The sequence below is a fragment of the Euprymna scolopes genome, chromosome 3 (genome assembly GCF_053919585.1).
Source record: "Euprymna scolopes isolate OS-2025 chromosome 3, ASM5391958v1, whole genome shotgun sequence".
NCBI lineage: Eukaryota > Metazoa > Mollusca > Cephalopoda > Sepiida > Sepiolidae > Euprymna > Euprymna scolopes.
In genome coordinates, this window is record NC_136484.1 from 99,623,491 (window position 1) to 99,640,899 (window position 17,409).

Consider the following 17,409-nt stretch of genomic DNA (forward strand, 5'->3'; position numbering starts at 1 on the left):
ATATATATGGTGATTAAGCTGCACTGAATATTCCGCGTTTCATCAACTCTAGGATTATTCAGGCCTATGCGCATAAGCCTGAAGAGTCCTAAAGTGGATGAAACGTGAAATTTTCAGTGTAGCTTAATCGTCATATATATTTTATAACTTACTAACTAGCTCTACATACGTATTGAGCACTTTTGAAGTAAATACTTCAAGTTTACACATGAATTTATATGTGAGTAAATGACGTTGTTATATATATATATATATATATATATATATATATTGCACCCGTATCAAAAGCATACCTTTAATTAAATATTATAAAAAATAACTTAATATTGCCACTCATAGATATTCGAGTCACTTTATAAAGCTTAACTAATTTGCATATTTCGCTGAAAAATTAGCGTTTATATTTACTTATTTTCAATGCTTTTGTATTAAATAAATGGTTCCATTCTACTATTAAACCAAATGTTGTTCATATATATTTGCTCATTTCTGCATAATTGTGTAGAATCGAAAATGATATCGTTCTAGAACACATTAAATAAATTACAAGGCGGTGTGCGTGCAAAAATTCTGTACTAAACTCCTCCCGGAATATTTGTTCTACAGGGCATAATTTTGATGTATACGTTATTTTGGCCTATAGCATCTTCCGAATTGATTTTTTTGGCGGTGCAACTTGCAACAAATTAATGGTAATTAAACGCATTGGACTTTGCATACCGAATTGTACACTTTCTTTTACCAATATTCAAAGTTAACTTTAATTTAGTATATTACTAATGAATCAGTTAATTATCAAATCTTTTAGAATGTATTCACTGTTTCGCCTAATCGTAGGTATGAGTTCCTCACTAACCTTTCATTTATTAACACGAATGATATTGACTTTGATGTGCTAAAGCTCAATCTCGCCTATGTAATGTTTTTTTTTTAATTTATTTTCAGAAGCCAAATGACTCCAGTATTGGCGTAATAGTTAGCGTTATATCCTCAATGTAGACATTAACTGAAGGTTGTTTTAGGCCTGAACTAATAACGGTAAGTGTATGTTGCTTTTATTAGCATGCTTAAATTTTCTCTCTTGTTATTTCCTCCATTCCAGTTCGTGCCATGTAGAAAAGAGGACTTTGCGTCTGTTCTCATAATAAATGTGTGATACAAATCTGAAATGAGCGGCCTAACTTTGGTAGAGATACGATAGGGTTTATGTGCGTTTTCTACTGACTTATACCGGATGGAGCCATAAGCTTTTTTTAAGTCAAACCAGATTACTGTTAAGTTACCTTTACTTTCTCGGAGTCTTAAAAAATATCGATATCACACCTGTGTGTTTAATATATCCTGGTATTTCTGGGGCACATCCTTTTTGTACATAGGTATAAATATATACATTACTTGTTTGAATGTTTAATACACCTGAACCGCATTTTCTCACCAATGTTCAACAGGGGTATTCAACTAAATAAATTAATGCTACATGCTTCTTTTCCTTTTTGGAATGTATAATCAATTCAGAGTGCTGCCATTCTTCATCTATGCACCCTCGTCTCTAAATTAGTTTTATTAGCTTACGCAGATTTCGGAGAATATGACCACATCATTTATAGCCAATGTATAAGACTCGTTTAGAGTTAGATTAGGGTTGACTTTCTTTCCTTGAGAGTTCTTATATTTTTCTAACTTAGTTTTCTCAAGTGAAAGTTTGACGAGGGTGTATTTTACATAATCAATGAGGGATTATCAGCAAGTCTCAGTTGTCTACAATACCGCTAAGCATATTCTTAAGATATGCAATGGGTTTTTTTATGTTGGTAATTTGACTTTCCCTCTGCTCTTTTTCTTTACAGATTTCGAGTATAAGGATGTAGGTTAAATGCAAACGCTACAGGTTTTTTGATGCCTCCGTCGGAATTCTCCTGTGTCATTTTGTTTTGGCATCGACTTAGCTTAGAGGCATTTATTTCTTCTTTAAGCTGATTTTTCAGTCCAAAAAGCCGCTTTGTAGAGCTTTAAAGTGTGCTTAATGGTAATCTCAGTATTTACGTCGTATATTGAGGTAAAAGAGATATTAAAACAGTTGTTATATTGAGAGTGGTGGGAGATATAGTATATTTATCTTATAACGAGATTCGGTATAAACGCTTAAATTGCATGAACGTTTAAGCCAGGGATATGATATCGGCGTGTAAACTGAGTAATGTTGTATCAGAGAGTTATCACGCGAGTATATAATACAGTTATTATATAAGAAGAATAATATATGCTTCACACCTTCTTTCTTCATGAGTTCCTCTATCTTCCTGCTGAGCTCCTTGCCGAACCATGTAATGACCAACACCATCCAATTGAGCCATCTGTTCTTCCTTCTTTTGCCTGGGAGCAACACTCATTTTACTATCGTAGGTACCCGGGGTTGCCCGGGCGTTTCGAGGTATGTGTGGTTTTCGGTAAATAAAAACAAACGAACAATAAAAAAAATCGTTGCCCGGACGTCTGTTTCCGGGGGCGGTTTTAAAAAAAAGTTTTGGTAGGTAAGTAGGAAGGATCGAACCCGAAACCTTGAGGCGAAGTTGGAAAATAAAGTGTGAAAAAAAAAATGTGCGACGTTAACAGCTCGCCCACCAAAAGTAGTAACGGAAACATTTTTTAAATTTAAGTACAAGAAACATGATTTAGGAAAAGTTGTACGTAGTGTTTGTATCTGCATTGCTTCTAATATAGCCTGTCTGTTTTGCGCAATCATAATATCACATATGTGTTTATATCAGTAGGTTTAAACTCTTCTGTCTCATATGATTCTGGGTCAAAAGTAACTTGCTGATGTGATCCATAGTCTTAATTTGCATTTTCGTTCAAGGAAGTACCAAAAGTGTCTTCCTTAGACTTATCATAATGTCCCCATTGTCGACTTCTTTTTCTAGTTGCAACTGCAGTTGTATTATGACTAAGGGAAGTTTTTATTGGTGGCATATTGTAAAAAAAATTGTATTGTGTAAAAAGTTAAAGATCATTATATACTCAAATAATGAGCTCTATGTTCTTGTTTGACTTCTGATATTTGATCGCCTTTTAACTGAAAAAAAAAATGGCACAGTTCATGTTTTAATCCGCCTCCCTGCCACCGACAAAATAAATAACGCCAACGTTTCAAATACTGAATGAAATATATGAGTTTACTATTTTATGAAACGATTTAGCTAGTATATGACGGGAGTAAAGTTTAAGTTAATGCAAACCGCGGACTATATTTTGGAAACGAAATAAACCGGAAATGATTTTTTCTTCTTTATTTTTTTGCGAAAATAATGGAAAGAATCAGTCCTTTTAGTGGCCAATTTTTGTGGAAAAATAACATGTTTTTTATGTATCCATTTACCCTTTCTGGCAAATAAATTAAACTCTATTTATTTGCCCCCCTTAGCAAACCAAATAAACCAGATTTTTAAAAAAAATTAAATTATATCTGTTTTTTCGCGAAAAATTGATGAATTACTTATTTTGTATGGCAAAAAACTGTAAAAAAACATACCACATAAGTTGTTTTAATTCTCTTACCTCGCTGGTGAAGAAATGAAACTAAATTTGTTTTTTTTTTATTTTTTATGAGAAATAGTGGTAAAAAAGGAAATGTTAATTCCATTCCAGTTTTGTAGGGAACGGTGTTTTTGGCACAGAAATATGAAAAACGTACATAATTTAGTAAATGAAAAACGTACATAACCTTAATGAATGAAAGGGTGTTTACAATTTAATTCTAAGTGTTTAGGCAAAAAAAACACACCACTACGATAGGGAGGCGCGAACGTGAACACGTAATGTGAAGCGTCCGGCACGCTAACCACTACACCACAGAGCACTGCAACTGAGTTTAATGATTTTAAGTAACTTAACAGAAAAGAAGTGAACAGTTGCATAAGGCAATGTGATATGAAAGTGCATTTACCTGAATATCGGCTGTTAAGTGGTATTCGATGAGGGTACGCTGAAAGAAAAAGAAACGTGTTATAAGTAAGACTTGGAGACCAATTGAGTTTGTAGTAAAACATGGAATCAACGCTTAGTTCTATTCGTACAAGTCCACGGTGCGTTCCACCGAGTAGAAAGCATGCATCGAAAAGGAAGGTTAACATTCCATTCCAGTTTTTTAAGCAACTGCAAAACGAAATAAAACGGGCACGATGTTTTATGTTTTTATTTTAAAAAATGGAAAAAATCATTTTTCTTTTTAGTGTGAAAATATTGGGGAAAATGACATTGTTGTTTATGTTCCCAGTAGGCTTCTCTCGGCAAGGAAATGAAACAATTTATTTATTTGTTTCCCCTCCCCTGGCAACAAGATGAAACTGATTTTTTTAAAAATAGGATTTGAATGTTTCTGGGCGGAAAATTGAGAGACTCACTAATTTTGTAAAGCAAAGACTGGTAAAAAATCCCACATTATAAGTTATTGTTTCATTCTCCCTACTCGCTGGCGAATAACTGAAACTGAATGCATGTTTTTATTTTGTTTGTTTTGTTTAGCGAAATATTTCAAAGGAAAGAACTTGGAAAATATATTCCGGTTTTTAAGCCTCTGTTTAAATAGAGTTAACGAAAAAGTGGCATTTAGCTAGGTTGTGTATTTCATGAGAGAAGAAAAACGTAAAAACAAATATTGAAATCCGGCAGTGAATGGGGTAAGTCTAAACGAACTGTACATTTTGTAAGCACGTTTTACGTGAATGTCATAATCGATAATATAAGATGGAAGAAGCGAACGGTTTTATAATGATATGTGATATAAAAATCCATTTGCCTGAATATCGGATGCTAAGTGTTATTCGATGAGGTTACGCTGAAAGAGAGACAAACGTGTCATAATTAAAGTTGGATACGTAAGTAAGAGTTGGAAACCAATTGAGTTTGTAATAAAACATGGAATCAAATATTAGTTCGTATCGGGATTTTTAGTAAACGGGGTTTTCTATATCTAATCTGAAGTCGTATTGCAGAACCCGAATTTCTGTAAGAGAGTGTTTGAATAGCATGCTATGCAATTTACTGAAGTAATATAAATGGTAACTAGGTAACGTAAAAGTAAGCGTTGGATAAGAATTAATGTTTGTGGGAATTCGGTATCGGTTAATTCCCTGGTGCGTTCCACCCAATAGGAAGCATAGAAAGGAAAGGCACGGAAAAATTCCATTCCAGTTTTTTTTTTAAATCAACTCCAAAGTAAAGAAAACACAAACCGGCGTTCCTTAGTAACTGTTCCTTGGGAACGAACCCGGAAACGGTCTAAGTGATGGCGAGGGAAGAGGAATTAATTAAAGAGAACACATTTTATAACTCCCATTGGTTTTAACCGATGGTAGCAGTGAACTCTCACCAGAAAAATATAGGAGTGTACGAATATCGAGGAAGTAAATAGGATATATGCCTATAACACACCTCAAATATTGTGCTGCAGTTTGTGCATATTACATTTGCCTAAAATGTCTGGATTTTTAATCCTATTAATGTCAAAATCAACAAAGGGGAAATGGGTTCATTTTATATATATATATATATATATATATATATATATATATATATATATATAGAGAGAGAGAGAGAGAAGAGAATACAATATGAATTTATTTCAGTTGTCTTAAATGGTCTTCACAAAATGTCAGCTTACGTGTGTAGATGCATGTTCTTTCAGCCTAGCTTTCTGATTGGATATACGTCTATTTATCTGCGTTACTAAACTCATATTCTCCTACTTTTCGACTGACTAAAACTCCCGACCTTTTGGCTTCAGTTCCGGTCACGTACCCGATTAAAAGACACCCGTCACGTAGCCTGTTCAAGGTTTTTTTTTTAATATTTAACCTAGCTAATTTATGTAAACATCCTTAGCTAAACGAATCGCTACACTTTATTCTATAAATAATAAATAACTCCCAAAAAACTATTTTAAGAATATCATTGAATAGATAGATAAATATTGGCAGATAGATCGATAATAAATAACTTTTTACAATGTTAATTCTTCAACACTCCTCATTTTTTTAAAATTAAAATGTATACTTACGGATACATTTTCTTATCTCCGTATTCTCACTTTATTTTCCACACCTGTGAGCCATGAAAACATCTCTAATATGCATTTGTTCAATTTATTTACACCTGTTTTCAACAAATTTCCGGCGAAGACATGTTTTCTATGTCACCCGTTTTATTTGGTTGATTCGGTCGGATCCCTTTTCAAAGGCCCATGGTATCACTCAAGGATGTGCGTAAAAAAAAACAATTCATGTTCGTTAACAGCTTCCACGTAAGCAAACCCCTGCCATTTACAACATCAAGGCGCCTCTCGCCTTATCTAAAAAAACAAAAATTGACATCCTATCCCATAGATTTCTGACTCCTATATTTTCTGTGTTAGTATATGATTGTTTTTTCCATTTTTTCCTTTTAACAGTTTCACCGCTCACCAAATAAACGAAGATGTTTTATATGGGGTACGTATTTACCGGTGACGGGAGTTCATATGAGGAAAGACACCTATAACGGGGTCATGTAATACAGAGATAATGGCGATAATGGTAATGAGAGGTATTTATAACAGTTCTTTGAACATCATGACGACTGTGATGTTAAATACGGAGGGGGGGATTTATATCAGACTGAGATGATCCTTGGGGGGGGCTTCATTTAAATACGTTCTGGGAGATATGCTGCAACAATTTTTATAATGCATAGTAAAAGAAGGGAGATATATTATTGATGACAGAAAAGGCACATAACTCTTGGAAGCGATGTACAAAGTTTTTTACAGGATGATGATAAACACATATTAACCTTTCGGTTGTAAAAACATCACAAAACAATACAATTACAAAATATAGATGCCTTCGTGCTTCGACCGGTGCACAGTAATGTAAGGAATTCAGCTGTATGGCGACCTGGTCTAAGTTCCTCTATTCGCTTCTAGGGTCTCTCCTGTCGATGTCTCCTGATTCTCTCTGACTCTCACTGACTCTCTAATCTCGAACCCTCGAGCCCTATATTGAGAAATCTCCTTTGTTTATGACGTGAGACTTGTTCCCCAACGTGACAAACTTTCACGTGGATTTCATGTGTCCGTACAACGCACTTTTGGCAAACTAAGAATCCTCAATTCTATTTTTTTAATATCTTACCTATTTTTAAACAATATTTTTAACTCGCAATTGGCATTCTTTTAACTGACATATTAAATATCCAGATTTCTAAAAAAAAAATGATCAATCGACTTTTTTACCGACATAATAAATACTTAGCTATTCTAATAAAATTAGCAATTGACTGAAATCCTAAGATTGCAATTTCCATTATCTTTAACAGTTGCCTAGAGTGTTCGATTTTAGCCTTTTCCTAATATCATTTTCTTTATCTAGTATGTCTACGTAAATGCATGAGGAGACGACAGCCATTTTATGTAATATTTATATTTTTCCTAGATTTCGCTTTCTCAACTTCGCTTGTGGTTTTTAGCCTCGACACCCAGATCATTCTTAATGTAGGTGCCAATGACTGTTTACATTATATGGAGGCATATGAATCCAGTACCTCTACAAACACCATTCAAATGCCACTAATGTATATATCAAATCGTGTTAGGTTTGTATTTATACAAGTTTTTTTTTATTTTGAAATATCGGATTTGAAGTAATAACGCCGATATTATTTTTTTGCATTGAGTGGTTTATGCGCTATTTTAGGCTTCCTATCCCTGCTTCTTTCACTGTCTTACCAAGAGAATTGTATGTGCGTTGCACTAAATAGATCGTCTTTGTTTTCATTTTTACCTGGTCAATTTAAAAACCCTGTGTATTATTACATGTTCTTTTGCATTGCTATATCAAAATCGGTTTCCATAATAACATACCACTGGTCGTTTCTAGCCCCCCCCCCCATGTGGAATCACATTTTAATGAAGGAAAAAACGTTTCCCATAAGTCTTAAATTTGCGACAACAATGATGAGGTTACTGATGTTACAATGAAAAATAGGAATCTTTTATATTTTTATATTGTTTTCTTTGTTTCTTTTTAAACCAGAAGTATCCATAATAACTTGGGCACTGCCTTCAACGTTCAATGAATAAATAAACAAACGCAATTTATGCAAGAAAAATGGTGTCGACTATGTTTTTACAAATACAAGATAAATTTTGCATGCATTTTTAAAATTAGAACTTTTCATCATTTCGTGTTCCCTCAAAAATTGCACCATGCTTGACTTCAAATTATATCCGTAATATAGAAAATGTATATGCCGAAAGACACGCAAATACACAAACAAAAGCACGCACACATTCAGGAGTTTTAAAGCTATATGTGATTAACTTGTTTGGTTATTTCAAAAACAAAAATATACGTGGGCAATCTGCATATTAAATCTATATACGAGGGTGATTCCAAAGAATGTGTAAAAAAAAAAAAATCTATAAAAAAATCTACGAAAACTGGGTGGTACTGTTTTATTATTGACTTCCATAAATAGGTGTACATATTAAAAGATTATGGGGACACATATAACGAGGATGAGGAATACATTTATACAGTTCTGGGAGTCTTGGGGTGTTCATATATTACACAGAAAATGATAATGTCATATATATATATATATATATATATATATATATATATCATGGTGACGACTGTGACAATTCCTGACGGTTTCATATTAAATACGGACTGACTGATGTATGATCCAGTTCTTAGCACAGAGGAGGGAAGATTCCTAATCTTCGAAGAGTTAGAAAATGTTCATTATAAGATGATAAAACACTTATCTTTTTTGATCGTGATAAATGACGACACACGACAAAAATTACAACATAATGATGCCTTCTTTATTCATCTGATCGGCCGGTCGATGGCGTCAGGAATCAACTTGTATCTACATGTCTAATCTTCTACCTGTCACCTCTAAGGGATTCGCCTCTCCAACTGAGTATGTCAACTCGTGACTGAACAACTGTACGACTGACTGACTCTCTTTCTCTCTCTTTCTCTCTCTCTCTCTCTCTCTCTCTCTTGCTGATTCAAATCTGACTCTCTAAACTCCGAACCCATAGACTTATATGGAGAAATGTCCTGTGTCTATGACGCCAGAAGTGTGTTTTAAAACGTGACTAATTTCACGTCGATTTTCGAATGTTTGTCCAAACACACTTCTGGCTAACAAAGGAATCCTCAGGTAACCTGTTTTTAGCTTAACCAATTTTTTAAACGATATATTTTTTTAATTTGCATTGCCCATTCTTTTCACTGGCATTTCAATATTCAGATTTCTAAAAGAATCGTACAATCGACTTAATTTCCAACATTCCATTTCTTAACTTTGCCTATAGGGTTCGATTCTAGGCTTATCTCAATCTCGTTTTTACTTATCTGTTATTCTTAGTTAAATGGAAAGGGAATATAAATTTCCCATGTAACAGTACTATAAAAAGGAACTTTCGCCAGTGACATGCAAGTTTATGCATCGGCGATCGGGGCGCGCTAAATCATTCCCAGTTTTATGACCACTCAAAAATCGACGGTTAACAAGTGCATTGGAGACTTAAGATATTACGTCGGACAAAAAATGTCACATGTGACCTATCAATAAAAGTGCGTATACGAAAAAAAAATCTGTAAATTTATTGAAGGAGCATCGCATATTGAATTCTATATTTTAGTTTATATCCATCTATGTTCATCTTCTGGTCTGTCTTAACTCGGATCTTTCTGGTTACTGTCACGGAAAATACCGGGAAGCCTGATCTCTGGGGTGTGTCAGTGTTTTTTTAGTATAACTGTTTCGCTAACCGTATCAGAAGTCTTTGTCTAACGCAAAGCAACATATTTTTTGGCTAAAACGCCAAGCAAAGGTTTGCTAGTTACAAGTTACGTCGAGTAAATTCGTTGTTCAAAGCACATGATCCACGTCGATGTTCTCTATTCGCATGTCTTAAATGCTTCTCTCACTCCTCCCTGGAACTCGCCTTTTATAATGTTTTGGCCACACCCAATTTGCATATACAACACGAGACTGTCCAATATCTACGCGTGACCTCAGGCTTTAAAAGACAACAGCCGCCATCTTGGATGGCTTTTTTTTGCTTTTTTCTGTCTTTCAGCCTGCTGCTGAGACATATTCTCGCCCGTATCTGAGGTAAGTCTTCTCTCTCTATTACAAAACCAAATAGAATATTTGAATAAAAGGCACTGTTTTCAAATCGGATCAGATATCTAAAGATAACATATCTATGTTATCACATGTATCGAAATATTTTGAACTCGGTCAAAAGGAATCTTATCTTACATAATTTACATAAACTAAATGACATGACAGTTGGTTGGGGATTGTTCTTATTGGTGCTACGATGATTTTTTATAGGTCACGTTGCACGATAGTTTAAATATAGAGCTTGAAAGAATAGTGATCTGTTCGGTACTTGACGTGTAAGCAAACAGACGTGGATCTTGTGCTCAGGGATTGGAGTCAAGGCGGTGAAAGTCCAATCGTGTTAATTAACAAAATAGATATACATTTTGAGCCTACTAAGAAGCAGAGCCCCAGCATAAAGTCAAATGATTATATATAAATGATTCACGGCTTGCCGTTACCCTTTTCGGTGGAGAAAATAATATTTAATTAAAAGAAGCATTCAGGAAGCTTTGAGATATCATGTGTTTTGTTGGTGCATTTAAACGACAATATTACACTTTATGTTGTGAGAAAATGTACTAGTATGTTGTAGCCTAGTTTTATACACGCACATACATGAACACTTTTATACATCAACAAAGAAGTCTGTGTAAACACGATGAACATCATTTAACCGTAAAATATAAACATTATCAAGTTATATATATATATATATATATATATATTTATATATATATATACATATATATATATATATATATATATATATATTACGGTCATTCACTATACAGGTTAATACTTTAACGACAAAAGTAAACGCTTAGACAACTGTCATCCAGACGAGCATATACCGTATTATGACCCCTCTTACAGAAAAAAAGAAAACAGACACCAAACAGCATTGATAAAAAGGAAGAAAATTAACTAAAAATACAGATCACGCCCGGCTGCAAGAGTAAGTATCACAAATGAAACAGATTTGAGGAAATGTACAGAACAAATGCAAGCCACTGGCGATTAACAGAAAGGATTACTGGATACAAACTAAACCAAAAACAATAATCAGACGATACGAACAAACAGAATTTTAAATAAAAAATCAGAATTACAAAAGCAAATCTTCATAAATTTTTACTCCACCTCTCCTTAATTTTCCTTCAGTAATATGTTTAGAGGGAACCTTTTTATAGAAAAAAAACAATATGAATATAAATTAATACACTGCCATACGTAATCACAACCACATACAGATAAACCTGAACAGAACTATGCAGCTTCACAATATGCTCAATATATATACGACATAACGACACACCAAGTGAAATACGGCAACGGGCAACTCCTAAACAATAAATCTAATGTTAGTCGACTCACCCATATGAGATTAAAATAAGAAAATATCTGGAGACACATGCGAAGGGGCTTATGCAAAAAACTTATAGAAACAATGTAATTTCTTTCTCGTATCACAAGCAAACAATTCTAAAATCATCTGTATACATCTATATAATCTATGAATTGTGGTGTACTAAATAATTCGAATAGACCCTCCAAAAGCACCAAGCTGCATCTAAAAGTGTTAAAAAATCTCAACGTTAGAAAATATAAATCAATTGAAAAATTACTGATGTATAGCCCGCCGTACTATGTAACAAATCAGAATAAAACAGACGGCACGGTTTATATGCGTGTTAAACAGAAACATAAATACCAAAATGTATGGGACATTATAAGGAAACTAATATAGGAAATTAGGATTCATATATATAACATCTCAACAAAAACAATCAGATATTCACTAAACAAGAGATATAGAAAACATAATAGCTGAATATTCTGCCCAAATCTCTTTTTGCAAAAATAAAAGAAACACAGAGATGATGGAAAATTCGATTAAAAATCTCCAGAGAAAATTGCGATTAAGACATTCTTTATCGGGATTAGTAGAATCCATCTCTAAAGCCGACAATATAGGAGAAGGGCCTCGCAAAATTACATATGATTATCTAAAAAAAATTACAAAAAAGTATTACTAAAATATTTACTCACGATTTACAATGAAATATGACATTCCTGAAATATACCCCAAAACTAGAAAATACTCCAAAATAATTGCAATAACTAAACTTTACCCCCAAAACCAAAATGCTCTTATGTCATAAAACTTTAGACCAATAGCCTGCCCATTGTTAAGAAAAAATTGAAGGACTGATAAATACCATGCAACTATGGTTTCTAGCATCGGAATATTTTATAACAAACCCGCAATCTTTGTTCCACAAGCACAGAAGCACATCTGACAAAAAAATAACATAAGCATATACTGATGCATTAAACATTAATATGACACCATGTTCTGTCATCGTAATATTGCGTGCCTCTGCCTTTTTTTACAAGTATTCAATTGAATGTGCTCTATTAAACACATAGCACTAGTACACCGTACCAAGTACATAACCGTTTAGGAATATTATCACATTCTTTCACTTTGCGGCCCCTAAGTTCCAGGAGTATTTTACTCTAATAGTTTCCCAGCTCGAGCAGCGGGACTTATTCTGCATGGTTTCTGAGATCCGAAAAAAATCGATAAATGGCTGGATTGTTCTTTCATGATATTTACGTTAACTTTAAGTTTTATAGAATTATTTACGCTTTATTAACGTATTAATATAATGTGTCAGTGTGTGCCCAACCTTAAAAATATTATGTAATACATTATTAATGTATTATTTTGAAATAGAAAATATTTATTGCCAATAGTCATAGAGGGTAAATGTATTATAGGTGTGTTTAGTTTTTAATATGGAACTAATTTTTAATTAATAAAATTTGTTTACAATTTTTCTTATTTTAATTTATTGGTATGAACTAAAATATTTCGGCGTTACCCTAATTATTACAATGAATAAATATTATATTTAAGCAGTTATCTAATAAATGCTATACATTAGTTAGAACCAATTCATATTACGTATTTATTTGAAAGATTGTTAATTTTTTTGTTGTGATCGTTTTCATTTCATTTAAAAGGACGCAATACAGTATTAAAATTATACATATTACGTTGCCTTAATATTCGTAAACACTTGTGAGAAAATTACATTTTTCTGAAAATTTTAATGTTTTTTTTTTGCATTTCTATTATTTTAGTAGAACGTCATCCTCCAATTCTACATGGCAATGTACAAAAGTGAGCTGCGACTTTTTTTTCGTTGCTGCTGGAAGCGATGGATTTCAACCCAAAAAATCTCAAAAATTTGTTTTACGAAAGTAAAGTAAAAGTTGCATATACTGCGATCGCAAAGTTTTCCAAGCGTTTCGATTCAAGTGATAGAAAGTTTGAAGATAAGCCCCAGTCGTAACGGATGTTAATGTTGGATAATGGAGATAAGGGGTTGGACATTGCGATTTCATCGAGCACTAGATTATTGGATGAGGAGCTTTAAGTTGGCAAATCGACAATTTACCGACATTTAAAGCAACTTGATTTTGTTCACAAAAAGCCAAGCACAAGCCGACAGAGGAATGGACATATGCTGTCAATTCCTTAGCAATTCATGGGACGATCGCTTTTGGAAAGCAATTGTTGCATCGAACGAGAAATGTATATGTCTGATCTAGCATATATGAGACAAGCGATAACGGCAAGAGCCATCGTCGGTTACAAAATAATATCTATTCCCAAGGAAGTCATTTTGTGATAGGTCGAACTTTAAAAGCATCGTCCATTTTGAGTTGTCGAACTTGTAAATAACTGAAGCAGGTCAACGAAAGGTTAATGCAAAAGTACCTACAGCGCGCTTTGATGCAACAGGTCAATGCTAAAGCCATATACCGTCAGGAAGAGCAAAAACAGTTTAACAGTACTGGACGACATTAGGGTTCTGACTCAATCAGTCTAAAGTCCTGACTGCGCCTAGTCAGATTACGATCTATCCGCTCAATGGATCACTATGTGAAGGCCTGCTTATTCGACTAGTTGGAGCAAGTCGCGGAAGCGTGTCAATAACTATTTCATTTGAAACCAGCAAAATGTTACTTTTTACAGATCCGAAAGCTTTCAGTTTCATGGCAGAAATCTTTAAAAAATTATATTTATTTTGAGGATTAATTGTTTTTTTACATTACATGGTTAATAAAATTTACAGTTGTTGCTCGTGTAAAAAATTCTGGGGAATCATAACAGTATACTCCTTTTATTCATTGAGCACATCAAAGGCCATAAACGACGACGTTCTCTCTGATTCTCTTTTCTCTGATCTTGACTATGTGGTAAAATGAGGAAAGAGGCGGCTGGTTACTTTAAATGCATCTTTAACCAAGCTTTTGTTTTTGCACTATAAACATTCTGATTCCCATTAGGCACCAATTGAAATGAATGTTTCTCGTCTTGAGGAGGTTCCATGCTTTGACAAGGTTCTGGGCTTGACCTTTACTCCTGATCTAAAACTGAATACTTACATCCAATCCTTTGCCAAGGTCGCTGGAAAAATGATGGGATCTTTCTATCGATCCAGTAAATATCTACCTGCTGATACAGTTCTCTATCTATATAAGAGCCAGGTATTTGCAAGGATAGTGTATTACTGTCACATCTGGGCAGGAGTGGTTAGGAAGAATTACCCTGGCTTGAGAGAGTTCAGAGTACACTTCGTAGCCCTTTTCTCTTCCCTGCAACCTTTTTTCACAGGAGAGATTTTATGAGTTTGTTTCTGTTTTAGTTTTATTTTTATGGAAAGTGCTCGTGTGAACTCCAATCTAGGTCCTCCTGGACAAACATTCACGAGAAACATTCGTTTGACTGTAAACACTATCAATAATCTCCCCCACTCTTTATCTGTACCTAAACTTAAATGTAGATTCAATGAACAAAGCTTTTTTTTTCTAAGAACTGTACATCTGTGGTACTCTCTTCCCTCTACCTGCTTTCAATCTGACTAAAATATGACCGTTTTCATGTTCAATATAAACAAGTTCTTGATTAGCTGTTCCTCTTAAGTAATCCACTTTACCAAAATTTGCACTTCTAACGAATACTATGATATTGTTCTTTTGTCCACTGTACACTCTTTAAACTTTACCTTCGAGTATCCTCTGGGCCTTGATAAGTGGTTATTTCTATGTAAAAAAATTATCTTATTAATTTTATTTTTGCTAATTAAAGGTTATATTTCATTAATAAAACTGTTGCATGTGTGTCCACTCTCCGCAACATCTTCATCATTTGCTCTTTTTTCATAAAAAACAAAAAAAAAATTAAATATATACTATTTTATCCATATACGTTCTTAGTGATTAATTACAAGGATGAACTAAAATGTATTCAACTCAAATATTACCACGTTTAGACATTTAAAATAAGAAGTTACAATTAGCTTCAAATATGTTGCTTTCCACATTATACGGAATTCTTATATACACAAACATAATTATATGTATTTTAAATACACTTCATATGTCTAATAATTAACTTATACTAGCGTCTAAGCCTAGCGTTGCCCGGGTGTTTGGAAGTGTAGAGTGAGTAACAAAAAAAAGCGGCCATTTTTTTTAAATTTTGACCGCTATTATGACAGTTTAACATTTATTGTTTGGGGCTCAAATAAAGTCATTAAGTAAGATCCATGTCCAAGGAACCTATATCTAACTGGCGGATGAGTTTGGTAGAGTTCTCAAAGGTCAAACCCCGTAACAGCAAAATTTCTGCCCGAAAACGAATTACAAAGATTTTCTCAAATCTCAGTACGCTGTATATCAATTTCGAGTCTTTAGACTGAAAATTGACAGTCATTGCGTTGGAAAATGTACGCACACAGACGCACGCACACAGACACGTTCACTTATATATAAAGTTGAATGTCTGTACATGTGTGTTTATGTGTCAGGTCACGAATAGGCTCCTATATGGTTGACTATTTTAAACAACTGATTACATATAATGATAGATGTATCGAGACACAGGAATGGGTATGTTTGATCTGGCCCACAAAGTATAGAAATAAAAGTGTAAAAAGTAAAAAAAAAAAGTGTACAAGTGTTTTTTATATAGATGTACATGAGAATACTTTCATAAGTATGTTTTAACTTAAATAGGGATGATATAACAACATTTTGGGGTCTGCGTTCGCGCCTGGCCTCCATAGAATTGACATAGGCACACACGTTAATAAAGACTTTTCATATCTATCTGCGTAAGTACACTTTGATAATTATGTTTCAGTTTTAAAAAAAATATGGTATAATACAATTATTGGGTGTTCATTCGCACCTGACCTCCATAGAATGAAAATATGTCACAAAGTTTTACCATGTTTTTTTTTAATATAGATCCACAGAATATTATACTTTGATAATTATATTTCAGTTTGAAGAAATATGGTATAATATAATTATGGGGGGGGGGTTCGTTCGCGCCTTACGTCCATAGCATGGATATATGTCACAAAGTTTAACAAGGTTGTTTTCATATAGATCCACATAATATTGTGATAAGTGTTTCAGTGTGAAAGGTATGTTATAATAAATGATGGGGCTTATCTATTTTATTTTTACTTTCATCATATTTTGTTTTGGTTTTGATACCCCCAAATTCGAAGTTCGTATATAGTTTTAAAAACCTATAAACCCATTAGGAATAATGCTATTAATTTATTTGGATTATTTAGTTTAGTTATTTCCATGAAAGCTATTATAAATGCACATATGTGATTTTCTAAATTATTTTAAGTGGCAGTTAAACATTTTTTTTTATTTTCAACCTATAATGATCAGTTATAATTAGTTTAATTAAAATAAGCTTCAAACAGACATACGTTGACTAATACACTTACCTAACTTAAATATATCAAATGTCCAATTATATTGATGTTTCAAAAAGTACTCATATATAAATAAATACTTATTCTTATTTATCATATACACCTAAAGATTCAATAACAGTTATATTACTATTATATATATAATATATATATATATATATATATATATATATATATATATATATATATATATATATATATATATGACAACAAAGTACTGTATTCCAAAATTCATGATATTGACCATCTTATAATTTATTCCTTTAGTTCATATACATTCGAAATCGTAAAGGCAACTGAATTAAAGGAATAATTTCTAAAATGGTCAATTTATATATATATATATATTAATATATATATATATATTAATATATATATATTAATATATATATTAATATATATATATTAATATATATATTAATAT

At 33.1% G+C, this 17,409-nt stretch overlaps 1 long non-coding RNA gene across 1 annotated transcript in view; it reads left to right on the plus strand.

Annotated features, from left to right (window-relative positions):
- Positions 1-940: 940 nt before the first annotated feature.
- LOC145263420 (uncharacterized) overlaps positions 941-17,409 on the plus strand; it is an 800,154-nt gene continuing 783,685 nt past the window's right edge. The window contains exon 1 of the long non-coding RNA XR_013864569.1: positions 941-1,038. This is a non-coding gene — a long non-coding RNA (uncharacterized LOC145263420). The remainder of the gene's footprint in view (positions 1,039-17,409) is intronic.